Consider the following 13,477-nt stretch of genomic DNA (forward strand, 5'->3'; position numbering starts at 1 on the left):
TCAAACACATTCTTCGGAGTCAGATTTGAAGATTGATCCATTTATGAAGATTTGCTTGCTTTTGGGGCTGTTTTCCGTAAAGACTTGTGAAAATGCAAAATTTATCGTCCTGTATCGTGAGATCTTTCCGGTGGTAGGACAAGGAAGATATACACAAAAGGTGTTTGCCCAACACATCACAAACTCACAGCCTCACGTAAATGGGAATTCAAGAATACCGCCAAATGATCTTTATTCGTTCCCTGATATTTTGGTTTGGAAGCCAGGCAGTCATCTTATAGTACATCTTATGACAGGTGATACTATTGCGCATTGCTACTTCCAAGCTGCAGGGTAGTTCTATGACGCCAACTACACAAAATGAAGAAATGCACATCGTCCTTGTATTTTTCGGAAATAATGACGTATGTTAGTAAACTGTGTTTGTGGAAGGAAACACGCATCTGAGTCTTTATAACGTCTGATGAGACTTCTAGCGTTTGGAGATGAAAAGTTAGCGGCGGAATTAGGCATCCACCACAACCTAATGTCAGTAAAACGTTCACGAAAGAGAAAGTTATCAAAATTTTAGAGATGGTTACACTTAATATAATCAGTGTTATAAGTAATATAATAGGTGTCCGTTTCTAGATATTATCAAACCAGATTCTCTAGTTCCTTTGAGACTCCAAAATTATAGTAGGAAATTTCTAGTTATAATGTTCGACTAGGACTGAACGGGTGAAGTTAAAAGATTAGTCTTATACAGTTCTGACAGCGTAGCATGAAAATATCTAAAGACCGTTACAATCCAATTCGGTCATCGAGAGATGCGGTGTTTGGTAGATGCAGAGCATTCCACTGTGATGATGTTCACATCCGTCATCAACATTCATCGTGTACTTCTCCCGGAGCTACCGTAAATTAACGTTCTGCAGTAGAATGCCACCTTCACCTGTTTCTACTCAAAGCGTTGAGCTTCCCTTAGGGTCACAATAGACAGCAGATGACGTGTGAACAAATCTGACGTCTATTGCAGGATATATATATATATATATATTGTCCGAGCGCTTGTGAGGGATTTCTCTTATTTGTTTCTTTCCTTTTTATTAGCTAGTTTGTTGTGTGATTATCAAGCTTGGTTTTAATTTTTATATCTTTCCTTTCCCTTAGTTACTATATTAAGTTTTTAAACACTCTACCAGCTGTAAATTGTTTAAAACAAAGATACATGTTTTTTGTTCAAACGCATTGTATCCTATAGAGAATAAGAAAAGGGTTAAAACAAATACAACAAGAAACAACAGCAATAAAACCAATAATAAAATCAACAGCACAAAAGGAGGATATTGAGATGTTACATTCTCTTCATCTTTCCTTTAATAAGCTACTGCTTCTTATTTTACTGTCTTATAGTTTACGAAACGTTAAACTTTATGGTTACTTTCGTTGTTCTTATGCCTTTTATTAAAACTAGTACTCGATTTCATGACTACCGACATATACTGGTTCGTATATTTTTGACGTTGCGGAAAGTAGAGTGTCGTTTACGTGTATATACACACTCGAATTTTCTTCTAAATTTGATAACTCCTTTATCTGCCGTATCAATCTAAGGTTGCGTTACATGTATTAAAATTACTAACGCTTTAAATAGTAATCTGCGGCAAAGTTGAACGTGAAACTTCCTGGCAGATTAAAACTGTGTGCCGGACCGTGACTCAAACTCGGGACCTTTGCTTTTCGCGGGCAAGTGCTCTACCACCTGAGCTACCCAAGCACGACTCACGCCCCGTCCTCACTTTCACTTCTGCCAGTACCTCGTCTCCTATCTTCCAAACTTTACAGAAGCTCTCCTGCGAACCCTGCAGAACCAGCACTCCTGAAAGTAAGTTCTGCAGGGTTCGCAGGAGAGCTTCTGTAAATTTTGGAAGATAGGAGACGAGGTACTGGCAGAAGTGAAGCTGTGAGGACGGGGCGTGAGTCGTGCTTGGGTAGTTCAGGTGGGAGAGCACTTGGCCCCGAAAGGCAAAGGTCCCGAGTTCGAGTCACGGTCCGGCACACAGTTTTAATATGCTAGGAAACTTCATATGAGCGCACACTCCGCTGCAGAGTGAAAATCTCATTCTGGAAAGTTGAAGGTGTTTGTTGTAAACAGCGTTTAGCTGAAATTTGCGTAGCTCAAAAGTTAGAATTAATTAATATATAATTTGAAGACACTACCCATTTATGTGCCTTGCCGTATTTCAAAGTTTTGTTCCTGTATCTTTAAACCCAGAAATGTTGTCCAAACGGTGATGATCGTATATTTTCCATTCTTTTATTTTTGAAGGAAATGTTCGAATGTAATATATTGTTCAATAAACTATGAATGGCTGTTCTCTTAGAAGCTGATGAACTTTTGTTGAATGTGAAGGTACTGTATAATTACGTCATCAACAAATAATGCCCTGTGTTTCTGTAAAAGTCAAGAATACAAAATCTACGGAATATCAAGTACTTAGTACCAAAAATACGGGATGGTTACCTCTATAATTTCTCTTTCTCGTATTTTTAATTTATGCACCTATTCTTGTAGATATATAATGGAGCAATGAACAGTTACTATGATGAATACATTTTGAGACTGTGTTCGGTTTAGTATCTGGCTTAATGAAGATCATATGTTTTGTGGGAATAATCTACCCGTAAATTAAAATGCTGTGTAAAAAATAGTTATTTTCCAGTCTTTGAAACGCTGTTTTATCTCAGAGTTGTATGTTTCGAGTAGTGTCGATCATCTTCAGATTTACTAAAACAACAAAATAAATTACAGTTGTGTTCTACGTTTCTACAGCTCAAAAATGTTGTAACGTAGTGGCAGTAAAGAAGTTATATAACATACCATATGTCACAGTCACAGTTACAGATTAGCCCGTCGTAATGGATCTATCAGTTCATTGTCATATACTAAAACCATACTCAACAAGGTATCACTTTGTACTAAGACTTTAAAAGAAATTTGACTGACGGAATCGCTTGCTGCCTTTAAGCGTGCCACCTGTCCGTACTACCGGATATTAAGAAATGAGAGTGAAATAATTAACACAGAAAACGTTCATAAGCATTATACACAAAACATTGATAATAGTTTTTTTGCATTGCGAAACAGTAAAATTTTTAAATAATTTATATTAAAAGTTTAAAAAATTAGATTTGTTCAGAAGGCTTTCAAAGTTAAAAAATGCTATCTGAAATATTTGATACACAAAATATTCCAAAGAATTATGTACAATAACTTTTTTTAAAAATTTAAGATAAGTTTTTAATTTGTATGTGTTTACAGGGCTAAGAAATCTTCCTTAGGGTTGTATGTATAATGCTTAGTAACGTTTTATTTAAGAATTGTTTCACTGTTGTGTGTGTGTTTTTTTTTATTGCGTTAGTGCGGCTAGAGGACTCACTACAGTGCTGCAGGCGATGGTATCAGTTGAGTTTCTTTTAAAACTGAAAGCGACAGGTTGCGATTACGATTCCAGAAAAGGATAGTGACCTGATAGTTCCATTACTGCAGGGTGCCAATCGCCTCATCACAATGGTAACATAGGTTCCTGTCAGAGCACCGAAGTTAAGTGCTGTCGGGCATGGCTGACCCAAGGGTTCGTGACAGTCCGGGTCAGGCAAGCGCTGTAGGCAAGTAGGGTGTCCTCAACCATTGTGGAACCTATTGTGGCGCTACGTGATCGAGAAGTAGCAGCTCCAGTCACAAGCCCCGCAATACCAGCATCGAGTGACGCCTGTCGGGTGAGGAGGACACGGCGATCGGTTGATACCGAGGCCAGTTCGGACGGAATTTAGTATCTTATTTTTCCTTTTTTATGGCAGGTTACTCTGTAACTACGACACGTGGAATGATAAATAACTTTTGTATCGTAATTAATGTCAAAAAGTATGAAGTTGCGTGACGTAGGACTAGAACTCAGTTTTAATTTACTTTGTTGTTTAACAGGTGCGAAGATGAGCGACACTTTCCGAAACTGTAGATTGTATAATAGAAACAGCAGCAGACATAAAGAAAAGAGTGTTTTTTTCCTTACACAACGGTCTCGGATTACCTCCTTTGTGGAGAATATGTCGAATTACGCTTACTGTGCATTATATCTGCTTTTTTTTTTAATTAACATGCCTACAATTTACAATTATGTTGCACTTCTATGACTCAGATTTTAGATTCACTGTGACGAACGGAAGGAGGAGATATTTTATGCTGTAAGGACCCCCAACAAAATCTTTTTAATCTCTCGCTGCTCTTACTGCATCTTTCTTAGGGGTTCCGCCAGTTAGGACACTTAAACACTTCTGTTTAGGAAGTTTGTGACCATGTGTGTGCACAATTGTAACTGACCTGGTGTTGGTACCTTACTCTTTTCAAATGGTTCAAATGGCTCTGAGCACTATGGGACTCAACTGCTGTGGTCATCAGTCCCCTAGAACTTAGAACTACTTAAACCTAACTAACCTAAGGACAGCACACAACACCCAGCCATCACGAGGCAGAGAAAATCCCTGACCCCGCCGGGAATCGAACCCGGGAACCCGGGCGTGGGAAGCGAGAACGCTACCGCACGACCACGAGATGCGGGCACCTTACTCTTTAAGAGTGTTAATGTATGGTCCATAAAAGAATTCGGTAGGAAGTTATATGTGTAGACAGACAGCATTTTGCCAATATCCCACCCATCGTGGAGTGCTGCGTGCTCCGCTATCAGCTTTCTATCTGTTTGTCTCAGTTTGCATCAATACACAATGTTATTACCAAAAATTCTTTGATACAGTATATTATAGCTGTAACTCAAATAAACTGACGTCGTCTAAACTTGCTAGGAGCCATGATAGCACTGTGATAAAAAGAAATAATAGTTTTCTGAAGAAGTTCACTTTTTTCGGGATACTTAAATGCTACTCTGCATTTTTCATCTCAGTGTATCACTGAAATATTTCCGCTATCCAAATTGGGTTTTTCTTCCTGAAATCGAACTCTGCAGACCTTAGCGATTCGTAACACTGTATTTGCCTCTAAGTGTGACTGGCGACTCTCACACATGGAAATCGTGTTCATGCAGGGTTCAAATGTGCTTTTGTGATTCTCTAATACGGCACATGGGTAAACTTTTATGTTTTTCGTGAATTGCGTTTGATACAGCGTGTCTTCTTTTGACTTTATGTGTTAGCGGCGTTGTACTCCATTCTGGAACTTTTGGTAATATTCTTTCCGTCAGCTGTATGTCGACAGACCTTCATATAAAAAAAAGTATATTATTTATTGCAGCAGGATCGGTTGTCACTTAGCCCTCGTTCTTGCAATACAGCATCCAAAGAACTTTCGACACTTCTGTTCTTGGATGGTCATCGCATATTTTCTGTTTCGTGTTTTAAATAAAATGAGGCAGTTGAATAAACTCATCATCAGTTTCTCTAACGGAAGCTACTATAACATATTCCATTCCGTGTAGCGTTGGAAGCATCGGCTTAACCAAGATTACATATGTTGTGGGAATAATTAATCATTAAATTAAAATGCCGTGTGAAAATTAGTTTTTTTCTGTCCTTCAATCGCTGTTTAATTTCATAAATGTATGTTTCGAGTAGTGTCGGTCGTGTTCAGATTTATTAAACAACAAAATAAATTACAGCTGGGTTCTACGTTCCAAAAGTCCAAAAATTTTGTAACGTAGCAGCAGTAAAGAAGTTATGTAACACACCATATGTCACAGTTACAGATTAAGACGTGGTAAAGGAACTATCAGTTCACTGTCGTTTACTAGAACCAGACGCACAAGGTATCGCTTTGTACTAAGATTTTAAAGGAAATTTGACTGAAGGGATCACTTGCTCCATTCACGCTTGCCACCTGTCTGTACTAACGAGAGTGAAACAATTAACACAGAAAACGTTCATAAGCAAATTCGATCTTATTTAAATGCATGGCACGGTAAACTGCTACGTTAAACAAGGTTAATCGTGTGTCTTAAGCCAGATACTAATCAGCAAACGCCGTCTCAGTATATATATTCATCATAGTAAGTGTTCACTGCTACGCTGTATATTTGATGGATAAAGATGAACGGATTCTACAGTCATATAACTGAGGATAGCCCAAATCTGACTCCATAAGCACATAAATTGTGCGAAAATTATTTTCTTGTGGTTAAACAAATCAACACTTTCACCTTAATAGGAAGATAAGGAGTTCTCAGGTTTCATTGGATGACGGAAAAATAAATCATTTAAAGATCACTAAATCAGTATTTTCAGACGCACTAAGGGGTAGAGACAATCATAAGAAATATAAACTCGTGTAGTGAAGAGTGACATAGGAACTAGACGGTGTGTATTGTCATTATCAAACCGCAAACGCCGTAAGTTACCGCGTGAGCCAGAGATTCTTATTACTCATCGGAATGCTTGAGACTTCAGAATAAGACCTTCACCAGGAGGTCGTCTAGCTCGAAGACCAATATTTGACACTGGGGCACTAGGTGTAATCGACATCTATACACCGCTGTCACTTCCAACCGTCTTGTTCCACTGTGAACGTTGTTGCTCCACAATACCCAGTAACTTTGGTAAATATTTATAGATATCTGCTTCCGCTGGCGCTGAGTCCTTAACTTTAAGTTTCCCAGGAAAAGACAGAAAGTTCCATTCGGTATTGCTGCTTGAAGAGACTGCGAGACGTGAATCTATACACATTATCAGCTAGAATTATCGATCGTAGTGTCGTAATGTGGCTAATTTATGGTGTCGTATTTGAGTTTTACTATGAGAGAAGGAAACAAGTGGAATGATGACACACAACCTTCTCCTCTCCAATAGCGCCAAGGGGCCAATGAGATTAATGATAGCGACCGACAGATCCCTTTCAACAATCGCAGGCCCATCCTCTGAGCACTGCTGACACATTGGGAATTTAACTTAGGATTCTGGGATATAGTCTAGTGATCATCTGGCAAGTGTCGGCGTTGAAAATACACTCCTGGAAATGGAAAAAAGAACACATTGACACCGGTGTGTCAGACCCACCATACTTGCTCCGGACACTGCGAGAGGGCTGTACAAGCAATGATCACACGCACGGCACAGCGGACACACCAGGAACCGCGGTGTTGGCCGTCGAATGGCGCTAGCTGCGCAGCATTTGTGCACCGCCGCCGTCAGTGTCAGCCAGTTTGCCGTGGCATACGGAGCTCCATCGCAGTCTTTAACACTGGTAGCATGCCGCGACAGCGTGGACGTGAACCGTATGTGCAATTAACGGACTTTGAGCGAGGGCGTATAGTGGGCATGCGGGAGGCCGGGTGGACGTACCGCCGAATTGCTCAACACGTGGGGCGTGAGGTCTCCACAGAACATCGATGTCGTCGCCAGTGGACGGCGGAAGGTGCACGTGCCCGTCGACCTGGGACCGGACCGCAGCGACGCACGGATGCACGCCAAGACCGTAGGATCCTACGCAGTGCCGTAGGGGACCGCACCGCCACTTCCCAGCAAATTAGGGACACTGTTGCTCCTGGGGTATCGGCGAGGACCATTCGCAACCGTCTCCATGAAGCTGGGCTACGGTCCCGCACACCGTTAGGCCGTCTTCCGCTCACGCCCCAACATCGTGCAGCCCGCCTCCAGTGGTGTCGCGACAGGCGTGAATGGAGGGACGAATGGAGACGTGTCGTCTTCAGCGATGAGAGTCGCTTCTGCCTTGGTGCCAATGATGGTCGCATGCGTGTTTGGCGCCGTGCAGGTGAGCGCCACAATCAGGACTGCATACGACCGAGGCACACAGGGCCAACACCCGGCATCATGGTGTGGGGAGCGATCTCCTACACTGGCCGTACACCACTGGTGATCGTCGAGGGGACACTGAATAGTGCACGGTACATCCAAACCGTCATCGAACCCATCGTTCTACCATTCCTAGACCAGCAAGGGAACTTGCTATTCCAACAGGACAATGCACGTCCGCATGTATCCCGTGCCACCCAACGTGCTCTAGAAGGTGTAAGTCAACTACCCTGGCCAGCAAGATCTCCGGATCTGTCCCCCATTGAGCATGTTTGGGACTGGATGAAGCGTCGTCTCACGCTGTCTGCACGTCCAGCACGAACGCTGGTCCAACTGAGGCGGCAGGTGGAAATGGCATGACAAGCCGTTCCACAGGACTACATCCAGCATCTCTACGATCGTCTCCATGGGAGAATAGCAGCCTGCATTGCTGCGAAAGGTGGATATACACTGTACTAGTGCCGACATTGTGCATGCTCTGTTGCCTGTGTCTATGTGCCTGTGGGTCTGTCAGTGTGATCATGTGATGTATCTGACCCCAGGAATGTGTCAATAAAGTTTCCCCTTCCTGGGACAATGAATTCACGGTGTTCTTATTTCAATTTCCAGGAGTGTATACGCCACTACCAGGATTCGAAGCGACTACTTCGGCGTCGACCGTCACCCCACAGGAGGGCCTTAGTGACCTGGATTACGGGGCTGTTTCCTGGGAAGTCATTATGTAAAAGAACTGGGCGAGTTGTTAGTAGTTAGTCGAAAATTAGCGCAGAACAAGGAATGGTACAAGTTTTACTGATACTGAACTAGTACGAACTACCACAACACAGATATTGAGCACGGATTATTTATGTTGTTACTGTATTACTGCACTTGAGCCATGAACAGGAAAAGTGCTTAAGAACATGAATATTTTTGTTTTACGTATCTTCAGTGTTCTAATCTCACTTATTAACAACACTTAATTAAAATAAATTATTAGTAAATAAATTATTAGTACTAATCAAGATTTTAAAGCACATAGTTTGCCATTACAACACAGTCATCGAAAAACAACTGTTCACTACATGATGAATTCTTCTCGGGTTATCAGCCAAGTACTGGCGTCTGTTCACCAGATAATTATTTTTACCTAGCACTGTGTCCTATTTTTCCAAAAATCCACTCATAAAGGAGCGTGTCCCTTCTTGTCAATGTTTTCTGCCACCTTCTGAACACTCACAGATACACTTTCCAACAAGCAGTTTGTTAGAGAATTGCAGCTCTGACACTGTACAGCAAACTACTGCAGCAACCCAACGTTTACCTAATGAACTTTCTCCAATATTGACGAATTTTACACAGGTCAGTACTCTACTCTTACTGTCAGCAACTGGGACGTCCAAGAACAACAATCAGGAAGACTGCGTGAAGTAATGCTACTCCACGATAACGCCAGCCAAAATGTTGATAGACTGGCAAAAAACACTATACAGGAACTGAGTTGAGAAGTCATTCTGCACTCACCTTCTTCGCTTGTGAGCTTCCTTTCCCGATGGAAATGCGCTCCGAACTTGGCTCGACGAGTACTTCGCCCCAAAAACAGGCGATTTAAAAACTTGCGGAATCGGAAAGTTACCCCAGCGTTGGCATACGCTGTTAATACTGAAGGAGAGCACATTATTGATTACCGAAGTCTTTGTCATGTGTATCTGTTATGTTGTTACGAAAGAACACTGGGAACTCATACACCAACCTAATGTATCAAACAATCTGCGTCACTCATTATATCTGTGGACTATCAACTTTTAATACGCGAAAAGCGCATTTACAACGATTTTAAAGATTTAAAATTCGTATGAAACTACTCACAAAAATAGCAGAACGTGGAAACTTTGGCTTAAGTTGCTACATTTGTTAGTACATATCGTAACTACTACGAAAAGCTCTTTGCTCGTTCTGCTCTGTGCACAAGAACTTTGTCGACACGAACAATATGTATTACCAAATGTACACAGTACGATGCACCTAATGAAACAATATTTGAAAATTTTATTGGAAATGGAGACCACTACAAGTCTTTCTACAATAAGTTCCCCAGTTCATTATAAGTGAAACTATATAAAAGCATGTTTGCTTTGCCTCACTTTCGAAACAAGATATTACAGAGGTGGCCAACAAGAAGGAAAAGTTAAGGAAAATTATGTCTTTCATGCACCTTATGAATCATATTTTTGAACAGTCAACAAGATTTGCACTTTAAAAATTTGAGTGCTGTCGGTAAGGAACAACGTCAGTGCTTTCCAAACGTAGACTAATAATGGAGAGACGGTTACAGGGCCGATGGAAGAACATTATGATGGGAGACTATTTCACCAGGTAACAACAGGCTATTCACCGCCGAAAATGTATGTTGGAAACCAAGGTGAAAAGAAAAAGGAAGCATAAGTTAACTGACGCTCAATTTGTATGTAATAAGGGTTACTCATTTGAAATGTGTTTGGAAAAACCTTCCTTCGTTTTACAAAAGTACGCTACTATTCATCTGATATATAGCTGTTATGATAACTTTCCGGTTTATTATGGCATTACATTGTGGCTAAATTGTAGAGGACGTATGAAATTTGAGGTCGGTTAAAGATTCTGAGCCAGAAACATTGTATGATAAGCTTATTACCTTGCAAGAGATAACTGAAATATCATTTTACGTACACTGGCTTTTCTGGGCGAATCTGTAGATTTCTTCCACATCACTGATGCTTAGTGCGAGCAGTATAAATAAAAATAAGAAATTTGTGTCTTCGAAAAAAAGTAATAGACGTGTGGTCTAACATATTAGTGTGCAAGACTCAATGTATCAGAATACCCAGCTGGAAGAGACAAAAGGATCGGATGTCGTCGAACACTGCCTGGAATATTATCACTAAAATGAATACAGCTAGAGCAGACTGAAGAATCTGGTTCACGGCTTTTAGGATTGCGTAATTAAGATATTTACTGAAACACTAAAATCCACATAATCCAATAAACAGGTAGGGATGTTTATATCCGAACGAGTTTTCAGCACTCTGGTTATTAAGATCATGCCGGGCGTTTCATCTGTCAGACATGAAGGGGTTACGCGTTTTACGGAACGCTGACGACGGAGCTGGGAAATATATCTACATCAAAGGGCGAACTCGGTGCTCGGACAAATACTCAGGTAATTACACCAGCCGTGCACCGAAGCATGTTTGCAATGCTGGTAACGAGCAAACGTGCTGCCATCGCTTGCTATACCTCTCGGAAACATCTAGGTCAGTCGAAATGGTGCATAAAAATGGAAACATGTCGACCGTCCCATGTAACTAATTGGGGATCAGTAGTTGGTAGTGGCGTAATAGAGTTACAACCTTCCATTTTCTCAGCCGTCATGTGGAACACGTCACTCTGTACTGTGATGAAAACAGATTTGGTTGTTAGAACGAGAAAATATGGTGAAGAGATTCCCTCAGTACGGACTACCTCTCTCCTTCCGTGACTACGACCATCATGGTATACCGCATACACGGGGGAAACGTCTTGAGACTGGGAGCAACCATGGAACTACTGTATTCTGTGTGAGAGAACAAGAGTGTTTACATTTCGTGAAAAGAGAGCTAGTGTCGTTCATTATGCGCTGACGGCCATTAAAATTGCCAACTGACGAAGGTGGAATGTTACAAGCGTCGCACTGACATGAAGTGCACTACATACTTCGACATTCCTTTATCATTTCAGCTCCTCAGCTCAAAGTACGTAGGAGTAACGCAACCAACACCTATATAAATAAAAATGTAAGTATTCTTTTGTACAAAACTGTAAATATTAGGAAGTTCTTCACCGATTGCTTTGATATTTTGGCAGAACGTTTCATTCGAATTTGGTCGTGCTTTTATATACCGTCTGGAATGCCACACCGTATGAAAATATATGTATTGTATACAGAATAAATTAAAATGTAATGTATATAATATTATAATTATGTACAATGTGGAGCTCCAGTAGCTACAAAAAAACTCTCGTGTATTCCTGTGCAACATTACGGCAGGTTTTCAAAGCAATCGGTGAGGAGCATTCGGAAATTTATGATTTTGTACAAACGAACCTTCACATGTCTATAAATAAATAATTAGACGTCCATTTGTTCAACACTGTTAATTTCCGAATGTTCTTCTCTAATTCCTTTGAAATTTTGACGCAACCTTGCATTCATATACCCACATGCCTTTATACGTCAGTTTTTAATTATTTTTAAAAATATGTAATATATTAAGGCGAAATGTTATTAACAAACATCTCACACATTTCCTCTACGATTTATTTAAGAATTTTAGACAATACTCGAACAAACATCGATCAGACAAAAGTGAAACGTTATTATCTAACTGTATTTATGGCTAGTCGGCTTATGATTTTGATACCAAATTTGCATTAGCAATAAACAAGGCTCAAAAGCAGCGACAGGGGGAAGCGGAGATGGGTAGTGGCGTGGGGGGAAGGGGAAATGGACAGAGAGAGCTGAAAGGAGGAGATGGACAGAGAGATTGTAGGGAGGAGGAGTTGGAGAGAGGAAAGATGGACATACAAAGGGGGATGGAGGTGAGGAGAAGACACAGGAGGAAAGAGAGAGACGGAAAGAAGGAATAGGAGAGGAAGGAGGAGAAGAAGATTGACATAAATAGGGGGGAGAGGGCGGTCGAAACGAAGGGTACAGAGAGAGGGGCAGGAGTAAATGGAGATGGAGGGGGAAGGGAAAATGAACTTAGAGAAGTGCCAGCAGCTGATGGACAGAGAGAGGAGGCAGGAGGAAGAAATGGACAAAGAGATGGAGAGAAGGAGATGAGCAGAGAAATACGGAGGAAGGAGATTAGGACGTGCTTCCAATTCCCACAGATATTACAATCGTGTGATTTTTCTTTACTTTCTCTTCCACTTAACAACACTGAACCACAGTAACGCATGGTTGGGAACAGCTAGTTCTGTGTTTAAGGAAAGATTGTGCAACAAGTCTCTTTTTCAGAAATCGCTTTTCAGTTTAATTGTTTGTGAGAAGATCGTGTTATGTCATGGGGAAGGACAAATTTCTACCTGCTCATTTCCGAATAAGACAGCGGCAAGGTCGTAGTCTATGCTGTTTATCGTTCTGCCAAATTACTGCTCGCATACCTCCAACTGACACGTTAATATGGCGCTCATAGGTCAAGGTGGGCCATTTTATTTCACTACTTGCATATTGAAAGACTTGTTACCTAAAATATTAAAACATGTCATACATTTAAGTTTTTATCGTGTAGTAATACAAAATTTTTTCATTATTCAAGAAAATATTGTTTTCAGCCAATAAAAGTAAAAGAAATAACAATTAGTAAAATGAATTAATCGTAATTGGAATGACTTGAAAATAATGTTAAACTAAATATAATTTAAATTACTTAAAGGATAAATGTTGGTAACTTAGCAGGAAATGAAAGGGTAGGAAAGCATAGATAAAATGGTTGCCTGCCGCCATGATTCATCGGAGTGGAAAGCCTTAGAGTTGGATAGAGCATCTTTCTATCGATTTAACATTATAAGTTGTATATATAGTTTATATACTTAGGATTAGTTTTCTAAATGAATTACGTTTCTTGACTGAGACTGTTATGAAATAAACTTTAAGGAGAGATATTACACTAGTTATTAC

The sequence above is a fragment of the Schistocerca serialis genome, chromosome 7 (assembly GCF_023864345.2).
Source record: "Schistocerca serialis cubense isolate TAMUIC-IGC-003099 chromosome 7, iqSchSeri2.2, whole genome shotgun sequence".
NCBI lineage: Eukaryota > Metazoa > Arthropoda > Insecta > Orthoptera > Acrididae > Schistocerca > Schistocerca serialis.